This window comes from Vigna umbellata, chromosome 5 (genome assembly GCF_029865625.1).
Source record: "Vigna umbellata cultivar VRB3 chromosome 5, Vumbellata_1.0, whole genome shotgun sequence".
Lineage (NCBI taxonomy): Eukaryota > Viridiplantae > Streptophyta > Magnoliopsida > Fabales > Fabaceae > Vigna > Vigna umbellata.
The window spans coordinates 22,267,686-22,280,252 of NC_142169.1; the positions used below are offsets into that span (position 1 = coordinate 22,267,686).

At 31.3% G+C, this 12,567-nt stretch overlaps 1 pseudogene; it reads right to left on the reverse strand.

Annotated features, from left to right (window-relative positions):
- Positions 1-7,968: 7,968 nt before the first annotated feature.
- On the reverse strand, positions 7,969-12,299 carry LOC148197936 (uncharacterized; annotated as a pseudogene).
- Between the last annotated feature and the right edge of the window lie 268 nt (positions 12,300-12,567).

Here is a 12,567-nt window from a genome sequence, read left to right on the forward strand (position 1 = left end):
ACTCTTACAAAATACAAAGACAAAAAAATTGAATATATAAAACTAGACTTACTTTCATGGAATATGCTTATATTGAAAAATACGAATAAATATTATATTTTTAAGATTCAAATCAATAAACGAATAGTAACCCCAAGATAGTTATTAATATGGAAATTGCAATTATTAAACACTATTTGTGTGTACGCATATCAAAATAAATAGGTGTAAATTGTCATAAAGTATACACGAATTTGATATATTACTATGTTATGATTTTTGAGTATTTTTATTGTATTTGTATTTTGATTAAATAATGCTTTTGAATAAATTAAATCAAATTTTAAATTTGAAAAATAAAATTAATACAAAGGGGAAAAAAAGGATCATCTTTGCATTCAAAGTTCACTTTGTTAGAAGTTATTTTTAGTGACCTTTGCTAAAAATAAAGAGTTGTTTATGTAAGTATTGCTTAAAAAAATACTTTTCCATATCTTAAGAAAACCATAAATCAGAAATGAATATATAAAGTAAATAGCCATTTTAGATACAAAAAAAAAAATTATTTTAGATATTTGACAATTTTAAACAACTCATCTTAATCTAAAACCCAAAATTTTCTTTTTATATATAGAATAAATACCATCGAGAAAGTTAATATAAGAAACAAGAAAATACACAGTAATTCAATAATAATAGTTATATATACCAGTGAAAACTAGTGTAAGTTTTCTTTTATTATAGTAATTTTTTTATTAAACTATAAAATGATTTTAATTATTTAAATAAAAATATTAATAAATTATAGAATAACTTTTATAAAACATAATTAAAAATAATAATTTTATAATTTTATTATAAGTAATTTTTTTTGTGTAAATGGTTTTTTTATTATGACTAACTATTTAAATTCATAAAGGTAGTTATTAAAAAATAAAAGTAAAAAATGTTTTTTTTTTGTTTTGAATAATTATTTAAATTTTAAAAAGTAGTTATTACAAGAGTAAAATTGAAAGAAAATTAGGTAAAAAAAATCCTGTATATATTATAGAATAATAATTTTTTAAATTTTATAATAAGTATATCTTACAACTCATATATATTATAAATCTTGATCTGCTGATAACACAAATTTTTAGATAAACATTAAATTCAAGTGTATTATATTTTAAGTAAAGAACAATATATAAAAGATAGTAGATCGACAACATGATGATGCACCTCCATTTTAGTGGGTATAAAGCAAAACTTTAGTTAACTTCTAGAATGAGATTTTGATTTTGTATGAAAAGCTCATATTATCGTCCTTGAATACACTACAATCTTAATTAAATGATGCTGAGTTAGATGTTTGGTTGCTTCAAACATCATTGTTATAGGTTAACGTTCTTCGTCTTTAGTTGTAATTGCGTAGTTGTGTACCTTTAACAATGAGATATACTGCTGTTGAATTTTAACTCACTAACTACTAAGAAACTAATCAATAAAGTAAATTTCTTTTTTTAAAGGTGTCTGTCAGTCATTACTCTGTGGTTTAAAAATAATTTAGAAACTTTCCTTCGGCTTAAAAAAAAAGGAAATAATTTATCTAATAAACATAATTTAAATAAAAATTTAGTGAAAGAATGTAAAAAAATATCAATACTTTCATTTCAATTTCATTAGAATATTAATTTTGTATCAGTATTAAAAATAAACTAATTTTATATATTTAATTTATAAAATAAACTAAAAATAAGAAATTTTTGTTGAATAATAAAATTTTTAAAAATGCATAATACAAATTTTAATCGTAAATTTAATAAAAAATTTATATTTGTTATAAAGGCGAGTTGTTTATTTATGCTTGTGTGTGAACTTAATCAATGGTGTAGGAGTTGGTCTTAACCCATTATTTAAAAAGTTCCTTATGTAATTTTATTATATTTAAAATAATATTTTAATTATGTTATTAAATAAAATATATAGTATATAATTTAATATTGTTATTGACTATTATCTATTTATTAATTTTATCAATTTTTTTTAAAAAAAAAGATAATATATGAGAATATTTGATTAATTTTAATAAAACATAATATATTGTGATAAAGTATGAAACATGACATAATAAACACGAAGTCTATCTAAAATATGAGAATATTTGATTAATTTTAATAAAATTCAAATTAAATTTTTTTACAATTACTAAATATTCATTTTATATATATATATATATATATATATATATATATATATTATAATAAAAAGAAATCATTGGTAAAATTTAATTATAAATTCAAGTCATATATTGAAAAAAGAAAAAAAATAAACAATATATAATAAAAAAATTCATTAACTTATTATTTATAATTTATTATTTTAAACTTTTAAATTAAGATGTCGTATTTAGTTTTGATTTAGATATAGATGATTTTTTTGCACAACAAAATTAAATTATTATCTTATATATTTTAAAAATATGTTTGAGGTTGTAGAAGTAGAGATGTAGGACTTAAAATAACCTTGAGAGCTGTTGTCCAAACTTGTAGGCCTCCGAGTCTCACATCCTTTAGTTTTCTCCACCTATTTCATCTCCTAGTATTATATAAGCAACCTAAGGTCTCCTTTGTACATACAACTTGAACACCTTCAAATTTGAATATAAGAAGTGTTTTGCATTCAATTGCATTACTTCTTTCAAATAGAATTTTGTCTCTTAGTCTAAATTTGGGTATTATCTTGTGAACAAGTGGCGATCCTCCTTAGCATTTATCTTGGATTCTTCCAAGTGACATGTTTTCAAATCATAAATTTCCTCTCCTTTCTCTCTTACATTTTTAGTTTTTTAATTCCATTTATTAATTATTTTTGTTTAGTTCTTGGCTTTATTTCTATATAAGCATGTTGTTCCATATCATGTGGTATCTAGAGCAAGTGGTTGCAACAACATGAATTGCATGTACTCTCCTTCATCTGTGAGGAGAGGCAGTGTGTTTGATTCCAGTTCTTAGTGTTGCAATTGGTGATGATGGCATTGGAGTAGAGGATAAAGAATCATCAAAGGACTCAACCAAAAGGCTTAATGCTCTCCTTCTAGTGGATGTAGTGGTAATAGCCTTGCCTTTCTTAGATGCAGGCATGTCATGTATTACTTTGCGCTTAGTTGCCATATGCAAAACAATCACCAAGTGTCCTCCTTTATATAGTTAACCTGAAAAAGAAAAAAAGAGCAATCTCGATATTCTAAATAACTAACGCTTGAGAGGAGCATAAATATAAAAATAATAACAAACAAACTAAAGACACATATGAATCTTTTTTCTTTCACCAGCAGTTTTTAATCAAAATTGAGGGCCTTCAAGGCCTAAAAAGCTCTATGCTCAAGCTCTACTCTGGCAAGTGGTAAGCTTCCCATATACTAGCTATAATTGAAGGGTGTAGTGGGTTTTAAATGAAAGTGCTTACATAAGGTATCAATTTCAAAGTTTTTAAAATTTTTAAACATATAGTAAGTTACCCATGAGTGGTGGCTCAACAAAAGCTATGTTTTGTGCTTAATTTCCACACACTATCATTTTTCTTTCAATTCCTCCATAATTTCTTAAACCTTTTTTATTGTCCTAAATGAATCCTACCTATGCATGAAGCATCAATGCAATGAAACCAATAAAGTGAGTATTTATTTAAGTTGGGTTGCCTCCCAATATCGCTTGTTTAGCATTTTTAGCTCGATGCATTATTTTTCATGAGTCATTCAACATTATTCTTGTGGTGAGACTTGCAAGATCAACACCTTGATATTCCTTTAATCTTTGTCCATTCATAAGCCAACTTCTTTTTGTTTTAGGATCTTTAATTTGAATTGTTACATATGACTTCACTTATTTGACAATGAATGGTTCATATCACTTGGACTTCAATTTCCTTCGAAATAACCTTAATCTGGAATTGAAAAGCAAGACCAATTAGTTTGGTTTAAATTTTTGTTTTAAGATATTCTTGTCATGGTAGGCCTTCATCTTTTTGAGGATCCTTTTAAGTTTTCTGTTTGAAACTTCAACTTGACTACTGATATGAGGGTGATAAGTTGTGGGCTACTTTATGTCTTACATTGTAGTGCTCCAACACATGCTTAAGCTATTCATTGCAAAAATGACTACCTTAGTCAGTAATAAGCATTCTAGGAGTACTAAATATGTAGAAAACATTTCTCTTAAGGAATTTTATAATTGTTCTTGCATTTGCCTTCAATACAACAAATGCCTCCCTTCATTTAGACACATAATCCACTTCAACAAGTATGTATTCGTATGAATGTGACATAGGCAATGGACCAACAAAGTCCATACCCCAATAATAAAAAATTTCCACTTCAATTATTCCTTGTAGAGGTAATTCATCATGCCTTTACAGTCCTTTGACACTTGTCATTATTTCTGTAGTGTTCATAAGCATCTTTAGACAATGTAGGCCAATAAAAACATTATTGTAATACTTTTGTAGTTGTTTTGTCTCTGTTGAAGTGGCCTTCATAAGGTGAATTGTGATAGTGCCATAGGATGCCTTTGATCTCTGTTCCAAATATACCTCTTCACAGTAAACCATCTACATCAATTTTAAACAAATGGGGATCATCCCCTATAAATTACTTACCTTCCCAAATCAATTTTTTCTTCTAATGGCACATGAATTTCTTAAAAATAAATCTAGCGGCCTTGTAGTTTTCTATATCAGCAACCCAAGGTTTTTCTTTCACCACGAACAGTCTTTCATAAGGGAATTCATCTTGAATTTCCAACTCCTTATGAGTTACTTCAACATTTTCCAATCTGGATAAATGATCAGTCACATGGTTCTCATTACCCTTCTTGTTCTTGATTACCAAGTCAAATTCTTCTAAGAGCAAGATCCATTTGATTAATCTTGATTTTAAATTTTGTTTCTTCATCAAATACTTGATAACTGCATGGTTTGTATAAATTATAATTTCAGAGCCAATTATATAAGGTCTGAACTTCTCCAATCCATAAACAATTTCTTGAAGTTCCTTTTCAGTTATGGTATAATTGACTTGGGTTTCATTGAAAACCTTACTTGCATAATGAATAACATGAAATTTTTTCTGCTTTCTTTGCCCCAGTACAACACTTACAACATGATCATTAGCATCACACATCATTTTAAAGTTGAAATTCCAAATTGGTTGGGTGATGACTAACGCTAAGCTTAGCTTGCATTTATGTTGCTCATAAGCTTCATGACAATCTTGATCAAATTTAAACTTAACATCCTTAACCAATCGATTTCTCAAGGGTTTGGCAATCCTTGTAAAGTGTTTTATGAACCTACGGTAAAATCCAGTATGGCCTTAGAAACTCCTTATTCCCTTAACATTGACTAGTGAAGGAAGTTTGGAAATAGCCTCTACCTTGGTTGGATTTACCTCAATCCCTTTTCCATAAATCTTGTGGTCTAAAACAATGTCTTCATTTACCATGAAATGACATTTTTTCGAATTGAGTACTAGGTTGGTCTCCATACATCTTTTGAATTCAGAAATACCTTTCCAAATAAAGATTTTGAAAAACAATAAAGAAGTTCTGAAACGATTGTTCGAGGTGGTATTTTCGAATATAGTTTTGGAACACTTGTTCCACATTTTGTTTTAAATACTCCAAACAACTTCTTCTACATAGTTCTTTTCCAAATTTTCTTTCTCCTTCGGTTCTTCACCACCTATCACATAATTACCATCCATCTTCTTCTTCACCACCTATCACATAATTACCATCCATCTTCTTCTTTTGAACCTTTTCTCTCGATATAGTCAAGTGGTTAAGGGTGAGGAATATGAAGAGTGGTGCGTAGTGGAGAGGAGAGGAAATATGATGATTATAATGGAAGAGTCATCCTTGCTTATATTCTATTCCTTTTTTTTTTCTCCAATATCGACGTTGGCACGGAGGATAGGGTGTCATAGTAGAGAAAAACGAAGAAGTGATGTGCATTTTAGTTCGTGACGCTGAAAAGGAAAGGAGAAAAAAAATTAGAATTTTTAATAAAGGATTAAATATAATTTTAGTCTCATGTAAAATTAGAATGTATAATTCCATGCAGCAATAGCTCAATGATGCACTTAAATCATCGCTGGCCCATCTGAATTTGGACCATTTCAGCACTTAGAGACTTCAGCCTCTGCCAGCGGATTGTAGCACATCACACTTGTTTTCTTTTCCGCACAACATCATTCGATTCTGACAGGCAAAGGCCCAAAAAAATCTTCATTCCATTCCCTCACAGCAGCCTCGCGGGCTTGTGGCAGCTACTACAGCCCAGCCATCATCACAAGGGTGTTGCTCCCTCCACCTCCACAGCCTTCTCCCTCCACCTCCCCATTTATCTTTAATTCCAATTATATCCTTAAAGTTAAAATTTTTTATTTTTATTATTTTATTATTTTAATATTTTAATATTTAAATATAAACTAATATAAATATACATTATTAAAATACATTAAAAAGATATTCAAAAATAATAAATCAAAATATTAAAATATCTAATAAAATAATAACAGAAACATAAAATTAAAACAAAGCTTAAACGGATGACATCCTTCAACGGATGTCAACATCCGTTTAAGGCGAAACGGATGTCGACATCCGTTTTGCCTTAAACGGATGTTGACATCCGTTGAAGGATGTCATCAGTTTAGGCTTCGTTTTCATTTTACGTTTTAGGGTTAAAGGATTATTGGAAAGATTATTGGAAGGATTATTGGAAGGGTTTAGGGTTTAGGGTTTAGGATTATTGGAAGGATTATGACTACGTACCTGGAGAGGAACCACGACAACCACATTACACCACAAACGCACTGCACCACGTACTGCACCGAAAGCAAGAGGAAGATTGCTTGATAATTCTTTTCACGATCACTGAGCTTTGCAGAAAAATATTTTACTCATACAAGGAACTACGTAGGTTATCAGTGAAATATGTTATAAATGAGTAAAATTAAAAAACAATAATTCTAAAAATAAAATTTTACTGAGGGGCAAAATAGTAAAGCGGAGGTGGAGGGAGAAGGCTGTGGTGGTGGAGGGAGCAACACCCTCATCACAATGGTGCAAATCTGCTCTCCAATCAGTGCTGGCCCATTAGTGACCTGGCCCAATATATTTTCTTCAGCATCAGCCCACTTTTATTAATTCCTGCAACAAAGAAAAAGAATGTGTTAAAAAATATAACCTATTCTAAAATATATTTTTACTTTGTTTTCTAAAATATTTTTCTAAAAAGAATCTAATTACTTAAAAACCTATTTTATTTGCCTAAAAAGAGAAAATTAACCAAATTTTTTTTAAAAGCTATTTTTACCATTTTACACTAAACTATTATATTTCTAAAAAATTAAAAGCTAAAAACCTTAAGAAAAGAGTTTTAACCTAGAAAAATATGCAAATACTGGAGAGTTAACACACCCCCACACTTAAGGAACTATCCTCCTGGGCAGGGGAAAAGAAAAAGAAGAAAACAAACACAATGAAAAAAAGACAAAACCAATTTACAAAACAGAAAACACCTGGACAAATCCTACTGTATCACTAAAAATCCTGAAAATTTAAAGCTAACAAAACATAATTAAGACAACCAAGCATATTAGGAATTGCTAAAATAAGGCAACTATGCAGCAAAATTTGAAAGAACCAACTTCTAGACTCAACTTGACCTCACAGGTAAGTGTCTGCACTCAACTCTCGTGTTTTCAGCATTGGTATTTTCAGCACTCAACACACCAGGCTAAGCAACATTACCATAGGCTTTTACACAATCTAATCTCCGCTGCTAAACATATGCACATTCAAGATCATCAGGACTTTGTTAAAGCTTGTAATGAGGCTAGGGTGGAGGGTAGGTTGAATGAAATGGAAAACAAGGCTAACAATGCGTAGTGAAGTGTGGAAGTGTTGGGGAAAAAATTTGAATCTGTAGTGTAGGGGTTATTCCAGACCAAACCACTTCCTTTTTCTTCTCTTTTCTTATTTCTCAACTCTCTTGTGCCAAATTTTTCTTTTCTTTTTCTGCCACCAACCAACCAGACTTGAACTTTCCACTTTTTTTTTTTTCAATCCAGACTTTCTTTTTATGTTTTTCTGCTTCCTTTTTACCTTTTTGACCAAACATCCCCATGCCCTACAATTTCTAAGACTTCCCTCTTCTAAAACAACTTCCCACATCTCCCTAATTGGGTATCTTTTTGGTTTTTCAGATTCAAATGGGCTTATAAGCTGCTAAAACACAAAGAACAGGCTAAAAGGCTCAAAATCAAGGTACAATGGGAAAAGAAATGGGGGGATAGGCTATTTGGATAGGAGGCTTAAAAACAAGAAGGCCTGAATCACATCAAAAATGTCTCACTGTTCAACTATATCAAAGAGAAAATGCACAAGTTCTAGAATGTCACTAACCTAGGTGTAAACACACTACAAAGAATTAAAGCTCAAGACTCACTGGGTAATAATATCTGCTAAGTTGATTCCAGAGTTGGTTTCTCAAAACTCTAAGCACTTCTACCTTACTTTAACTTATCCTAATTAAGCTAGTTTTCCTTAACTATGCATGCAACTCAAACTTTCAAAGAAATTCAGCAAAACAACAAAATTAACCTAGGCTATTCAGTTTGCAATAAGGATTTAAAAACTAAACGAAACAGAACCTAAAAACAAGGGAAGCTACTCCTAAAAACAAAGCAATTATGTAAAAAAAAATGGAACAAAGCAAGGCTATCTACCCTACCTACAACATATTTACAGTCAATCAAAGCATCTACAACTAAAACAGATCTAAAACTAAAACATACCTACTCCAAAAAAAAAAAATTATCACACTTTTATACTAGAAACAAAGACATAACAACTATATACAGGGTAAAAACAAAAAAATTAAACCTATATTATACTATACCCTCTCACCCCAACACTTAAGAGGCACATTGCCCTCAATGTGAGTGAGGAAGGTTTTCTAACAACAACAGACAACAACAGATATGTACAAGACATAATTATGCTAAACAGAATTGAAAAAGAATTAAAATTGAGCAAGAAAACGTATATAACAAAAGCAAGAAAACTAAACCCAAAAGAACACAACATATACAAGACAGAGCTAGAAAAAGAAAACTAAAACTATAAAGCTACAAGAAAAAAAAATATTTATTCAAATGACATATTTTCTACTCTACTATTTACTATGTTATCTATAACTACTCTACCTACTAGAAAATATCTAAAACTATGCAAAAGAAAAGAAAGGAAAGAGCTTATCAGTTTTGTCCTTATGCATTCAACCACTCCTTGCATTAACTCCCTGGCTGCACCAATCTGCTTCTGTAGAGAACTTGGTTGGAGCAGCACTGCCCTCTCATCCAAAGCAAGATGTTGCTTCTCTCTTCTCCAAGCAAACTGCTGCAGCAGCAGCTCTCCTTCCACTGACAGCTCTTGAGTGTATGGCACTGGGATAAAAACCTCTGGCTTACTTCAAACAGTAGCAATGCAATCTTCTTCATCAACCATGGATTCATTATTGACTTCAGCACCTGCATTATCATTTAATTCTGCAACCTGGCCATCAAACTCACAGTTAAGTCTGTTATAAGGTTGGAATCTGGTTGTATCACATCATCAATTTCAATACAAATAGAGCAAGAATCAGCTTCGCAACTACATTTAAAGTTTTCAGAGCACTGTGAAAAATGAAAGTTTAATTCTAAATCTAAAACATCTTCAGTTTTCACAGTTTCTATATCAAAATCAACACTAACATGTGAATCTGCAGCAGAATCAAGACTCAATTCAAAGATACTATCATGCAAAAGTTCATTCACATCAAAGCAATCATCTATATTCATGGTTGAGTAAAAAATAACAGCATTCATATTCACAGGTTCAATGGCTAAAACTGAATCAAGAAATTTGGGATGATCAATCAAAACTACATCAGTTTCAGCCAAAGACTTTATAGAATTAATGTGCAGCAAATCACAGGTATTTAAATGTATAGGCAAATCAGGTAAAGTATTTGGAATCTCAAGTTCAAAATAAACCTCTTTTTGCTCATTGAAAATTATGTTACCAATCTCCAAGTCATCAGCTGCATCATCAAGTCTATCATAGAAATCAAAATCAGTGCAAGGATGGTGAACATCAGGTATGTCAATGTGCTCTATAAAACATAATGAATTTAAAACATGAGTGTGTACAGACATATCAATAACAAAATCCAAAGCAGGCTTTACAGGTTCAATCTTTAACATATCAAAAACATCAAAACCAGTTTGAATTTCAGGCAAATTAATAGGAATGATCAGTTCAGAGAAAACCTTTACTGGTTGCAACTCAGAACCTGTGCTCTCAGCAGATTCACTAGCTTCATCATGAAACCCACTCAACTTGGCTATCAAAGTCCTGGCTTCAAAAACTGTCTTATCCATAATAGACCCTCCAGCAGCAGCAGCATCATCTCTCCTTCATGCTCAGTCCATCACAGAAGTACAGGATGAGAAGGTGCTCACTGATTTGATGATCTGGACATGAGGCACACAGCTGGTTGAATTTGTCCCAGTACTCCCTCAGTGTCTCTCCTTGCAGTTGTATAATGGAGCTAATTTCTCTTTGCTTGGAGACTGTTGTTGAGGCTGGGAAGAACTTTTCCAGAAAGCTTCTCTGCATCTCAGCCCAGGCAGCAAATGGTGATGAATATGTCTTGTAATACAACCAGTCCTTGGCTGCATCTTGAAGGGAGAAGGGGAATGCCTTCAACTTGACCCACTCTTCAGGAACTTCTGCTGGTTTAAAAGTTGAGCAGACCACTTGGAACTCCTTCAAATGCAGGTGTGGATCTTCTCCAGCCACTCCATGGTACTAAGGCAGCCTTTTTATAAGCTTGTACGGCCAATCCTGAGAGTTTCTCATCTCCTGGTACCGAACCTGTTCTTGACTACACTTCAAAAGGAGATTATACCAGGCACACAGACAAACAAGGAAAAGAACCTAAAAATAACAGCTTCCAGAAATAAAATCAAAAATCAAACACACAGAAATAAGAACCACTACTCACAAATGCTACAACTTCAGAAACAGAAACCAAAGCACACTAAAAAGAAATATGCAAAAAGAAACAAACCTAAACAAGACCACCTAAACACCCTAAGACTTAACTCGCCGAGTCACCGACAACGGCGCCATTTGTTTAACTAAATTTGGTCGCACAGAACAAACTAAGTAAAGCTGAATTTTACTTAGCTCGAAGGAATACTTCTGCCTCAATTGAATGTCTCGAGCAAAGACCGCTAAAGGCAGCAGCAAACTCAGCACCAAAACACTGCGTTTCAATTATGCTCAGTCCATGCAGCAATAGCTCAATGATGCAATTAAATCATCGCTGGCCCATCTGAATTTGGCTCAATTATGTTTTTTGGAAGCTCCTTAAGAACAACAAATGATTATCTTCAAAAGTAAATTGAAACAAACATCATTGAGTCACATGAATCAAATTTAGATTCATGTGTCTAATAACAATGTTTTCATTCATTTTGTTAGAATAATTACATCTATGTATCATCATTAAGCCTAAGTAGATGTAGTGTGCTAGATAATTTATTAGTTGTACCTATAGTCGTGCCTTTGGTAGATAAAAGGAAAGAAAGTGATATTTTCCATGTTTTTCGTGATCGAAGTAGTGGTAAGAGTCCCAAGATTAGATGCACTAATGATTTGAATCAGTTTCAAAACACAATTACTTATTTTCTCTCCCACGCGCAAAACATGAGAGCTTAATGAAGCTTGCCATTTTATTAGGAAATTCTTTAAAAAATACAAGTGTAAATAAATGTAAGAATTTCATGAGTATATATCATTTGGACCTTTTTGTTTGAGGAAAAGAAATTTATATTAGTGAGTTATACCGATCAAAATATCATACCTACAAAGTATATCCTTATGTGCTACATATGTAGTTGTGTATTACAGTACTACATACAGTTACCCTTTCTTGAATATATTGAAAATCTGCTAACTGTTTCAGAAATAGGTTTTAATTTTGGTTTTGTCAAGATATTTTTCAGAGATTATTATTCTTTTCCATTCCTAATTCCTAAAAGTTTTTACTGCTGGCTTGATTATTTATGATTTGGCATATAAACGAAGAAAGTATTTGCAAACGAAAAGATAGAAGGAAATCAGTGCATATTCTATTTTTCTCCTGCATTTTGTTTTATAATTTGTCTGTAAATTGATTCTATTTTTAGTTGGTGGTTCCATAATTAAACAATGACTTTGACCTGATGCTTCAGATAGCACATAAACCAAGTATATATGTCCTGGATTCCCCTGGGGTACTGGTTTCGAGTATCTCGGACATAGAGACAGGGTTAAAGCTTGCTCTTGTAGGTACTACGTCTTTTAAAATTTATCTAAAATATTTGTCATTCGTAAAATTTGACATTGTTATCGTGGTAAAATTTGACATATTATTATCGAAGCATGACTATATTGACTAAAACTATGTTCTGAAATTACATTCGTTTATCCCCAACATGTTTGATTCCTGTGG